This window comes from Hippopotamus amphibius, chromosome 8 (assembly GCF_030028045.1).
Source record: "Hippopotamus amphibius kiboko isolate mHipAmp2 chromosome 8, mHipAmp2.hap2, whole genome shotgun sequence".
NCBI lineage: Eukaryota > Metazoa > Chordata > Mammalia > Artiodactyla > Hippopotamidae > Hippopotamus > Hippopotamus amphibius.
In genome coordinates this window covers 66,609,245-66,621,727 of record NC_080193.1, presented here as the reverse complement: position 1 = coordinate 66,621,727, position 12,483 = coordinate 66,609,245, and positions in this window count along the sequence as shown.

The following is a 12,483-nucleotide window of genomic DNA, read 5'->3' as shown; positions in this document are numbered from 1 at the left end:
GCACGTGGTTTATTTCAGAAAATGACCCCGCGATGAAAGACGTGGAGTTCACCTCTGGTTATTCTACCCCCTCCGCACAAAGAGAACGCTCCCCCACGGTGCTCTCCAAAGAGTATGGCTCTCAGGCCTGTGGACCTGATTATAATGGTCTGATTAACCCAACCGGGGGATCACACGGGTTTTAGTCAGTGCAGATTTACCTGGGCACTAGTCTTTCAGCTAATCCTATCAAAGTCTGTAAGCCAGGGAGTCGGATGAGATTACAAATCCAAACATATTTACACAGATGTCTTGTTTAGCCCTGCACACAGCCAGGACTGCATTTGCATCTTGTAACAAAATCACAATGATTACAGGCCAACTTTGTTAGAAACCTAAGACCAGGATATTGAGGGAGAGAGAAAATGGGAGAGAAAGAAAATGGGTGGAGATTAAGTTAAAAAAAAAAACAAAACTCTTGGGGAAGCGGCTTCCGGCAGCAATCAGCTGAGAATAGCACGTTTGTGTTCAGCCTATGTGGTTATTTTCTGATTAGGCGGGGTTGTCTGTCTAATCAAATTTTCTGCTTCCCTGTTATCCATCTTATTAGGCTCTTTCTGCATGTGCAGCTTCGGGTTCCCTAGCAGTCACGAGATGATTCAAAGTAACGACCAGCAAAGCCACTTTCTGTGGGATGGGATTTATTAGGCTGATTCCAAGTCAGGCCTCTCTGACTCCACATAAGTAAGAAGATGAATTTTCTTTCTCTCACATTTAAGTCTCACGAGGAGTCTAGTTTTCATACAAATCTAATAATGAAAATAGTTTCTTGATTAATCAGAAAAGCTCCTCTGGGTAGAACCTGATCTATTAGGATTCCCTCAACATAAATCAATTTTACTCAAGGCCTACTAAGTTCCGAGCACCAGGCCAGGCAGTGGGTACAGAGTGATGCGCAGAATACTCAGTCTGCAACTATTAGTGTTCATAGTCTGGGACACAGAGGAGAAAATTACTTTCTTTCACTGAAAAGAGCATGGATGGAAGAGAGATGCGGTAATTTTTTGTACTGTCCTCGCTCTCCCAGAGGCGAAGTGACATTAGGAACAAATGTTTTTTTCCCTAACAGCTGAGCAGTTACAGTGATCCTTGCCTGCCCGGCACATAGAACAGAATACCCTCGTGAAGTATTTATGTAAACAGCTCTTGAAAATTAAAATGACAAAAGGTCTTCCTACAATCTTTCTGTACTTTTAAACTTGACAATTTGAGGCCATAGGAATGATGGGAACAATCTGTACAAATAGCATTTTAAAGAAAATGTATTGAAGTCTCAGATAACTACATTACAGGTCGTACACAATGTAATCTTATTTCAGATTCTATGACGAGCAAAAATGGCTATTTAGCAGACAAGTCAAGTGCTGCCCTATGGCTAAGAAGAATTGAACTCCACGTCAAATGGGAGAAGAAAATCCAAATTCTCTTTAAATGCCATCTGCTGATGGCTTCTAGCATACCTTCAGCTATTTTGCAGTCACATACCGCACGAGGAATTTTGAAGATCACATGTGTGTTAAAGTGTTTAGAGACGCTTCTGAGATGGATAGTATATAAATATCTCCTACTTGCTACTACAGCCAGCTGTTATTAACATAGAATTTCTCACGATTTGAAAAAATATATGTTCCTGTTTACTTGTAAGTTCTTGTTTCGGAATCTATGCTCAGGCACAGAAATTTGCCTTAGATCCCGCATTTATGATGGTGGAGACCATGTCTGTTTGAAGTCGAATGGGAAAGGGGCTGGTGAAGATGGCCAGATGGGAGTCACTCTTTCAGAACAGCAAGTTACTACCACAGAGCAGGTGCGAATCCTGCAAGAGAAGGAAGGGAGGTCCCTGAAGTCAGCTTTCTGCTCCATAATTCACACAGAACAAGGGTTCAGAGCACTGTGCAAACTGATACAAAGTGAGCCCCACCGTCCTGGTGTATGGAGCGGCAGGGGAGGGGGGGAAGGAGTTGGGGAGAAAGGAGGAGGTGAGTCCTAGGGGCATCCCTGTTAACTGAGTCCTGCTCTCAACACTCATCTTCTTGCCTACATGGTGCTCAAACTGGCCTTCCAGCCCCTGCTTTCTTTTCTTTCTTTTCTTTTTATTTTAGGAATTATTTTTTGTTTTTTGTTTTTAAAATTGTGGTGAAATGTACGTAACATCGTGTCCAGTTCAGTGGCACTGAGTACATTCACATTGTTCTGCAACCATCACCACCATTCAGTTCTAGAACCCTTTGCATCTTGCAAAACTAAATCTTCGTACCCATTAAACAATAGTTCCTCATTCCTGCTTTAGAATTATAACTTTTTAAAAAATTGAAGTATAGTTGATTTACAATGTTGTGTTAGTTTCAGGTGTACAGCAAAATGATTACATATATTAAGATATATATATTCTTTATCCAATTCTTTTCCCTTATAAGTTATTACAAAATATTGAGTATAGTTCCCTGTGCTATACAGTAGGTCGTCGGTTATCTGTTTTATATATAGTAATGTGTACATGTTAACCCCAACCTCCTAGTTTATCCCTCCCTAATCTGTCCCCTTTGGTAACCATAGTTTGTTTTCGATGTCTGTGGTCAGCCCCTGCTTTCTTCATTCTCATTCTTTCTGATTTCTGCCTCAGGTCCTCCACCTGCTCCAGAACCTTCAAACTTTCCACAGCACCCACACCACAGACTCCCCCCAGCTTCCCTCAGCTACTGACCGTATCTCCCTTCTGTTGTAAACAGTCTCCTGTGGGATCAAACTTTTCCACATGTATACCTTCTATTAAAATCCGACTTTCCCTTTTTCCTCCATAAACAGTGGGGAGTGTCTCTACGTCTCCATTTCTCTCATCTCCAGTCCAGGAGCCAGGCTCAGCCAATTCCTTACACCCACCTCCAGATTATCATCCCACTGCCTTTCATCCTCAGCTGTCTCCTTTGACGGCGCCGCATCTAATGAGGAGATTCTTGCACCAGTCTCTCCTCTGAGCCCCTAGATTCCCACCAGGCTCAGTGAGGTCAGGTTAGGAATTAAAATTACCAAACTCAAACTACCTGTCAGTTGCTTGAACCCCTAGCCCAAGTCCCCGAAGAGTGATCAGCCCGTACTTGAGCAACTGACAGTAGGAAACACTGCAGGAGGAGCCATGCTTTCCATTTTTAAATAACTCCAGCTATGTGAACATTTTTTCAATACACTGAAGTCCATATTCCTATCATTGATGTTACTGGTCCTAGTTTTACCTTTTGAAGTTTTACAAAAGAAGTTAAATTGCTTTTCCATATGACAGGTCATGGACCGTTTAGAAACATTTATCATCTTCTTGCTAAGTCATCTCTACTCCAGGCTAACCTGCTCCAGGGCCTTTACATTTTCTGAACATAACACATTTTGGGGTTTCTTCTCCTATTTCATGGCCCTCCTCCTGAACATTCTTCAGGCTGTGCATGGGGCACACCAGGCTGTACACATTGCTCTAGGTGTGATGGGATTGGTAAAACTACCCCCCCCACCCCCACCCCCAAGACACAGTCTTTCCATGAGTGCAGGCTAAGACCTCATTAAGCTGTTGTTGTAATGACGGTGATGTGGACAGTGGTGGTGGTGGTTGAGGTAGTGGTAGTAGTGGTGGTGGTGGTGGTGGTGGCAGCTGAGGTAGTGGTGGTGATGGTGGTGGTGGTGGTGGTTGCAGTAGTGGTGGTGATGGTGGTGGTGGTGGTGGTTGAGGTAGCAGCAGGAGTGGTGGTGGTGGTGGTGGTGATGGTAGTGATGGTTTCAGGGATCATGTAACACTGTTGACTCATCACAGTCAACTAATTAAAACTAGAAGCTGGTTTTTTGCTGCTAAGTCACATCTCTACAATCTTTCTCACGTGCTGTTAACTTTTTGGATCAAGATCAAAACTATAGAGCTTTATCTTATTATATCTGAGCCATCCTTTCAACCTAATGAAGATCTTTTCAGATCTTGATTTTGTCAATGTTTGTTTGCCATTCTTGCCAGCTCCAGTTGGTCTGCAGATTAATGAATGTCTTCTATATCTTTATCCAAGTTTCTTATTAAATATGAATCAAACAGTCTCTAATCAAACAGTTAGAGACCTATGAAAGGACACTAAGGAGTGTCCTTCAGGGTAAGATCTATCTATTAATCAGCATCCTTTGACTACAATTGTTCAATTCATCAATTTAAATGTACCTCATTTTTCTTCTGTTTTGTCCGTAGGGCTATGAAATTCAGCTGCTCTACATGTATCACATTTCTCACTTGTACCAATTTAATAACCATGACACCCTGAATAAAAAGATTCATTTGACATGACCTCTTCAATGATATTTAGAAATCACCAGATTCCTCCTGTGTATAAGCTCTCCCTACCAACCTGTTAATAAGTGATCCTGGAATCTTACTTAGAATCATGAAATTTCCATGAAACTGTAGTGAGGAAGATGCCTCATCTTCATTTTGAGAAACAGAATCACACTTGCCCATCTCCAATCTTTCAACAACTCTCCTCCTCTCCATAATTTCCACATTGGAGAAACAATCCGTTCCTGCTGGGAATCTCAGAATTCATTAAAATAAATCTTAGCTTCCCTTATGTTAGGGTTATTTGTATAGACATCGTATTCCCTCCACCCCAACCCCAAGATACTCACACTTGACTATGAACTCCTAAGCAACAAGGGATGGTGCTTATTTTTCTTGTTGTCCCTTGCAGTACCTCGCACTGTATATTTGAAGGTCTGAGTTGTATCTGAATTACACAAAGAAAGAAAATCAATTTGATCTATGCAGTCGCAAAATCATTTTTTTTTGGTCAAATTGGATTCTTTTCATCTATCTTAATATCTAATTTGTGCGTAGTTGAATTAGTCTTGCAGTTAATCTGGTGTGGTTTTACATCTACTGAAGACAGTAAATTCATTTTCCTGATCTGGTGATTTTTAATCATATAGTCACAGCCACTCACACAGAAAAATAAAACAGCAGATTAAATAACAAACTAATAGCAGAATGGTGAATGGACACAAAGGCTTTTACAGGTAATCTATAGTTTCTGCCAAATCATTCATTCAGTTTTGAGCCAACACTCTTTTGTTGAGTGATAATAATAGTCATAAATTACTGAGTGCTTCCTACGGGTGAAGCCGTTAACCAAGACAGAGCAACATGGTGGCTGAGGATGTGGGGCTTGACTTGTGTCCTGGCTCTACCAGTAACTGTTTGCATGAACTTAAGCCAATTACTTCAACTGTAAAACAAGGTATAATCAATATTAACTATGCCATCATTATTTAAATGTATTATCTCATTTAACCCTCACAACAACCCTGTGAGCCACTATTATTTTCTCCTACTTTACAAATTTGCAAGGTACTAGGTGTTGGACATTGTAGGATTCATAGAAATGGCCGTGTCAGAATCAGACATGGTCTTGCCCCCAAGGACTTTCATAATCAGGTAAAGAGGACTGAACGGTAAATAATTACTATAATCAAAAAGCAGAATCAAATATTTGCCATAGCAACATGAACGCAAAATTCATGAAAGCCCAGAGGGTTTAACAGCTAACTTTATATAAAAGGGATTCTACCCTTGGTGGTCTCTCCTGCCCCCTTTTACCCCTCCCACCCTTCCAAACTTCTGCCACCTTGGTGTTCTGTCAGTTCCTTGAACAAATCCTGCTCTTTCCTGTGGCAGGGCCTTTGAATGTACTCTTCCCTCCATCTGGATGCTCATCCCCTTTCCTCACCTGACAATCCTCACAGGACTATCTCATTTGCATCCTTTGAATCTCACCTTAAATGTCCATGTCCATGGAAGACATTTTCTCCCCTCATTCATAGTCTCTTTCTCAGCCCCTCACTGGATTCCTTCATATACTTATATACTTATACTTCATATACTTATCAGATATTTTGTTTCTGTACTTGTTTTTATCAGTCTCTGCCTTTGATAAAGACAAGCTCCGTGGGAATCATGTTTTTCCTCTACACCATTGCATCCCCAGTACCTAAAACACAGTAAATACTCTTTAAATATGCGTTGAGTGAATTAATAACTATAATGCTTGATGGGTAGGATTTTCAAAAGATAAATTTCATTTCTACTCACTCCCCAAAAGAAAATTTAAAGCTATACGGAAAGACTTGGATTTCATTGCAATAGGCAATCAAGCCTGACCATAATAGACTCTATCTTCCAACATCAAAATTGATTGTATATGTTGAACTGAATAACCAGGTCATTGTATCCTTTTCCTGTATTACTCTCATGTTATCTTAGTGGCCACATTTACTCGTGTCTACAAAGTTGGTTTTGCTTTTTCCGTTCTTTCCATCCCTATTTTTCAGGTGTCTCATCCCAGAGTTTTTAGGATGTTTGGTAAATTCCCACATGCAGACGACAGCATCATCTTCCAAGAATCAAGGAATGGTCTTCGTATGGATTTAGTGAGCCACAGAGCTGGCTTTGATGGTGGGGCAGGAAACCCTCTTCTGACAGTTACATGCCCGCTCCGCCCCTTCAACAGTTCAGTACCATTGGGGAGGAGAGAGAAAGGCAGACAGAAAGCGGCTGAAAGCTCCCAGCTTGTTTCTGCCAGAACACATCAGTTCCAGGTCATGTTCCTGCAGCGCACGTGTCATGGAGTGAGCAAAAGCTGTCAGCATGGAGAACAGAGAAGCTCCTTTGACAGATCTCACATCTACATTCCAAACCCATTACAGCAGGAGAACTTGTTCCCCTCGAATGAGCTGCCCCCACCCTCAGCTGGATTCCGCCGCTGCAGAAATGCACCCATGGCTGGAGAAAACCTCAGACTCCAGCCCTGGAAGAGCTGCGCCTCTGCTTGTCACATATATTTACAAGACATAGCTGCTAGGGGTATTGACAGCTAGGGGTAGAGGTGGGGAAGGACAAACAGGCAGAAACACAGCCTGTCTCCCCAGAAGGGGCTGCCTGTCATTTCACATTCTCACCAAGTGTGTTCAGTTCAAATCTAGAATCATAAAAAAGTGAGCTTCAGAATTAACTTCCTTTCAGTGTAAACATCATACTTCCAAAAGTAGCTTTCAAGAAATGAGTAAACAAACACGTTAATGAAAATTATAAACTCTGCCTAATGAATCATTATCTTTGCATTCTAGTTTCCAGATCTGAGAGGGCTGGGGAAAAAGGCAAAAAAAATATTCATTGACTGGGGATATGCATTTTAAAATAGAGAGGAAGTGCCATTTGACAACAGAGTGTGGTTTGAGGACACTTCCAATGCAATTCTCTCCCAACTTTCCACTAAAATCTCAGAAAACCCAGAAATGGATGTAAACTGGCCAGAGCTAGTACTGATAGTCAAGCTATTGCCAGAATCTAGGAGGAATTTCCGTGAACAAGATGGATGGTGGAATTGGATTGAGAAATACATTTTGTGGTCTTCTAATTCCCCACTTCTAGAAACAGAGCAAATTTGGCAACCCTTTTACCACCCTCCCTGTTGTCCCTGGCCCAACAAGTAAAAGCTGAATCAGCCAGAGATACAGGGAACTGTCTCTGTACCACAAAGGTGGTGGGAGGGGGAAGGGGCTGGTATTGAAGGATGGTGATGATGGCAGGATATGAATGGATGAGGACAATAAGAGCTTGCGTGCTGGGAAGGGTAGGTTTTCAAGTATTCTGGATGTTCAGAATGTCAGAACACCTTGCCGCAGTCCAGCCAAGCCACACTGGATAGAAATGTAAGGGGTATGAGGAACTGCTCTTGGAGCTATGCATAAAACCCTTTCAAGGGCTAAATCATTCACACACTCAGCCAATGTTTACTGAGCCAATAGTGTCTGGCAATGTTTACTACCAGCCACTAGTCCCATCACTGGGTAAACAACCGGCCCTCAAGGAATTTGCTTGCAAAGTGGGAAATAAAACAAATAATAAACAAGTGTTGCTACCTGACATCAAGTGCTATGAGGAAAATTAAATCTGAATTAGGAAGTGGAGATGGGATCTAGGAAGGCATGAGGAGGTGACATCCTCCTGAGGAAAGAGTTGAAAATGAGATAGGAAGCCAATGTGAAGTTTAGGGGAAAGTTTTATTGAGATCAACAAAATTAAAAATGCAGTTTCCTTTTCACCATGCCGATTCTCACTGCATTTTAACTCAGAGGAGAAATTAGGACAAGTTTCATAGTAGGAAGAGCATTTGTTAAGATGGGTGGTATTACAGCACCATCATTGATTGCTGAGGGGATAACCTTCAGTCGAGCTGGAGAATGTACTGATCTTATAGGACAGGAATGGACAAGATATTGTTGCCAGCCCGATTGGACTTCTGCCCACCTTTATAAAGTTTCATTGGGACACATTGACAAATATCATTAGGTCCATAAAGCCTAAAGTACTTACTATCTGGCCCTTTATAGGAAAAGTGTGCTCACTTTTGCTATAAAAGATAAGAAGAAAATTGGAAGAACAATGGACCCAAAGACATGACAAGAGCTGGAATCTTGGTTCCAAGTGGAGGCACCAGCCTGAAGGAAGAGCAGGGACATTTTCCCTGTGTGATTGGAGTAAAGGCAGGTGGAATATACAAACAGTGGGACATTAGTAAATCTGGAGATGGTTTACCAGGTTGTCGTCTTCTGATTATTTCTATTTTCTCTGCAAAAAAGAAGTGCAGTCATCCAAATGGAGTGTGGAGAGGAGACAGTGTAGGATCTGCAGATGCGAGGAATGAATTCAAGAAAACCAGAGGGAAGGGCGTGAGGAGGGACATATCCAAACATTTAACAGAGTATATCTGCATAGACCTTCCCTCATTTTAGAATTTGCAAATTAAATAGAATTTGCAAATTAAATTAAATTAACATGGGACTTTAAAGAGTCACTGAGGATCAAGAGAAAATATCCTCACTAAGACTTTGAGAAGAAAATAACTAGAAACTGATAATTTATTGTAAAGATATTAATGTCTAGTAAAATTGAAAACATATGTTTTCAATGACCCAGCAACTGCATTTCCAGGTAATACCTTAGTGAAATGTGTAAACATGAATAAATAGATAAATAAACCTCATACAAAGGCTTTTACTGCAGTCTTCCTAGTAAGAGCAAAAAATCAAAGCCAACCTATATGTTCGTAGCAGTGTTACAGCCAAATTAATTTTGGTATATTTACATGATGGACTTCATTTGTACAGAAGTAATCTTGCAAATATAATGTTGAGAAACATTCAGGTTGCAGAAGATTATTTATAGTCCAATAAATCACTTACATAAAATTTACATACACATAAAACAATCTATGTATGTTGTTTATTAATCTATATTTAGAAACACATAACAACGAGGACTAGGATCACAAAATTCATGATAGCAGTTCACTCTGAAGAGAGGAATAAAGAGAAATGTGACCAAGAAAAGGTTTATAGGAGACTCCAACTTTATTGAAAATAATTTACTTCTTAAAAGATCAGGTAAAATGTGACAATATTGATATTTGTTAACTCTGGGTGGTAGCTGCATGGGTATCTTATCTTTTAAAAAAAACAAAAAAAAATTATTTATTTTTGGCTGCATTGGGTCTTTGTTGCTGCACGCAGGCTTTCTCTAGTTGCCACAAGCAGGGGCTACTCTTTGTTGTCCTATGGGAACGTCTCAGTGCAGTGGATTCTTTTGTTGTGAACAGGCTCTAGGCACGCAGGCTCAGTAGTTGTGGTGCCCGGGCTTAGTTGCTCCGTGGCATGTGGGATCTTCCGGGAGCAAGGAGCGAACCCGTGTTCCCTGTATTGGCAGGCGGGTTCTTAACCACTGTGCCACCAGGGAAGTTCCCCCCACCAAAAAACAAAACAAAAAACAAAAAACAAAACAAAACAAAACAAACCCCAAAACAGCACAAGTTTTTGGTTAAATTATTTTTTCAAAATAAAAATAAATTATGAAAGTTTACAAGTATTTTCTAAAAAACACTAAAACTGGAGCTTCTTTAAAAAACTGGCGTTTTTTAAAGACTGTAACAGGGCGGCAGTCACCACTATATAAAGCTCAGCACAGGGACTTCCCTGGCAGTCCAGTGGTTAGGTCTCCACGCTTCCACTTCTGGTGGCCGGTGTTCGATCCCAGGTTGGGGAACTGAGATCCCACAAGCAGCACAAAAGCTCAGCACAGGTGTGCGCTGGGCAGGGTCGTGGCAGTGAGTGAAGTAAGGGCCCTTTACCACTTCATTCCGCCTGCGGCCTGAGCCCCAGAATGAACTTCCACTCCCCCATCCCCATCACCTGGCTGTCTCCGCCTCATCCCTCACTTTTCAGCGTACACACCCTGCTCTCAGGAACGCTTTTCGTATGTTGCACGAGTGAGTTATAGTCCCCTCCTTCGCACTTGACGAGCTGTCTGTGTGTTCCCACCTCGCGCGGTTAGCACTCCAGGATAACTCCCCGTTTACTTGTTTGTTTCCCCCTGACATCGCGGGCGCCTTAGGGAGCGGCTGTGTGGAACCGTCAAGGAAGCTCTGGCTGGCACAGTTCCTGGCCCTGAGTACACGCTTCCTACATATTTTTTGAATTCTGTAGATTCCGGGTCCAGACAACGTACTGTAGTGGGCTCTCTGCTGGCAGAGGGCAGAATGAGGGTACTGACGCCTGAAGATGCCAGCAGGAAATAGTCAAGGCAAACCATCTACTGACAATCTTTTGCCTGGAGCTGACTTGCATTTCAGAATCATTAATGTCTGAAGCTGATCTTCACACAAAAAAAAAAAAAAAAAAAAAAAAAGTGGACTCAAATTTTTAAAAAGCAGCTGATCTTCAGGCTTGCCTTTCTCTTTGTTTTACCTAAACACACAAGTAGGGAAAGTTGGCTCAGAAATCATTCAAAATTGGATTTTTCTTTTATAGTTTCCACTCAAAATCCCCCATGTAACAGTTTTCCACATAAAAAAGCCAAGCCTCAGCACTACAGAAAACATCCTATAGACATTTCCCTGCCATCTTGTCCAATTTTGGAAAATGTAGGAACCACGTCAGACCCACTCATTGTTAGTAATAGGGGAAAGATGGGTGGGGAAAACCACACCCTCACACTCCTGGCCAGCTTGACGTCAACCCATTTCTAGTTTTAAAATTATAACCTGTTTATGCCCTTGGCTTGAGAGCTAGTGGTCAGAACATTTTTAAAATTTTGTTTGTTTATTTTTGGCTGCGTTGGGTGTTCGTTGCTGCACACCGGCTTTCTCTGGTTGTGGCAAGCAGGGGCTACTCTTCATTGTGGTGCACAGCTTCTCATTGCCGTGGCTTCTCTTGTTGTGGAGCACAGGCTCTAGGTGTGTGAGCTTCAGTAGTTGTGGCACGTGGGCTCCGTAGCTGTGGCTCTCAGACTCTAGAGCACAGGCTCAGCAGTTGTGGTACCCGGGCTTCGTTGCTCCATGGCATATGGGATCCTCCCGGACCAGGGCTCGAATCAGTGTCCCCTGCATTGGCAGGCGGATTCTTAACCACTATGCCACCAGGGAAGTTCCTCCACTCTGATTTTTGAGGAACACAATGTCTCCAGGACCCAGAAAAACAGTTGAGTCTGAGACCGTGTAGTAGGTTGTGCAGTCCTTCCTGAGTGTTCACCATGCCTGCCCACGCTCAGCCTGACCCTGTCCAGTGACTCAGAGTCCCGTGGAGGAGTGCACTGCCCTCCCCTATGGGCAGCCGCTTGGCCGGGGATGTGCTTTGGCCAATGAAATGTGAGTGGAGGTAAACAGGTGCCAGTCCCAGAAGAAAGCTCTAAGAGGCATTAATTAGTCTTTCCTCCAGCCGGCTTGCTCACCTTTCCTGCTACCAAGAGAACAACATGTTGCGGAAAGAGGCTGCCTTTCAGCCTGAATTCCAGAATAAAGAAGATGCATGGAACCAACATGCAGCTGATATATAGTGTGAGCAAGGAGAAAAACAAAGTGAAAACAAAAACCACATGTGTTTGAAGCCATTAAGATTTTAGGGTGGTTGGCTACTATGTTATAACGTACTAAAGGATCATCAATGGTGAATTTAAAAATTAAAATAAATTAAAAATATGTCCCCGTGCAGCAGGCACCAGGTCAGAGTCCTCTCTGCTACCAACAGCAAGTCCTCTGTAGAAGGTGAGAGGGAATTTTGCTATAGGTTGGCCTCTTTTCTTCTGCAAGGCAGTTGTAGCAAATATTCTCTTTCTGCTACACAAGTTGACAAGAAGCCTCTTTGTTTTGTTAGGAACCAAACAAAAACCAAATTTTCTGAGTCCGGAACCAGCTCCAGTGTTCCCCCTAACTTCCTAGGCAGATCTTCAACACATTTCTAGCCTGGCTATACATCACCACTGCTGTTTGAACTGAGAAGGTTATTTCTGTCTTTTCTGTATCACTGGTTGGAGAAACTAGAATTTCCCAAATTAGAGTAATTTTTTCCCTATTGATTTTGCCATCAGTGATCCGCAGT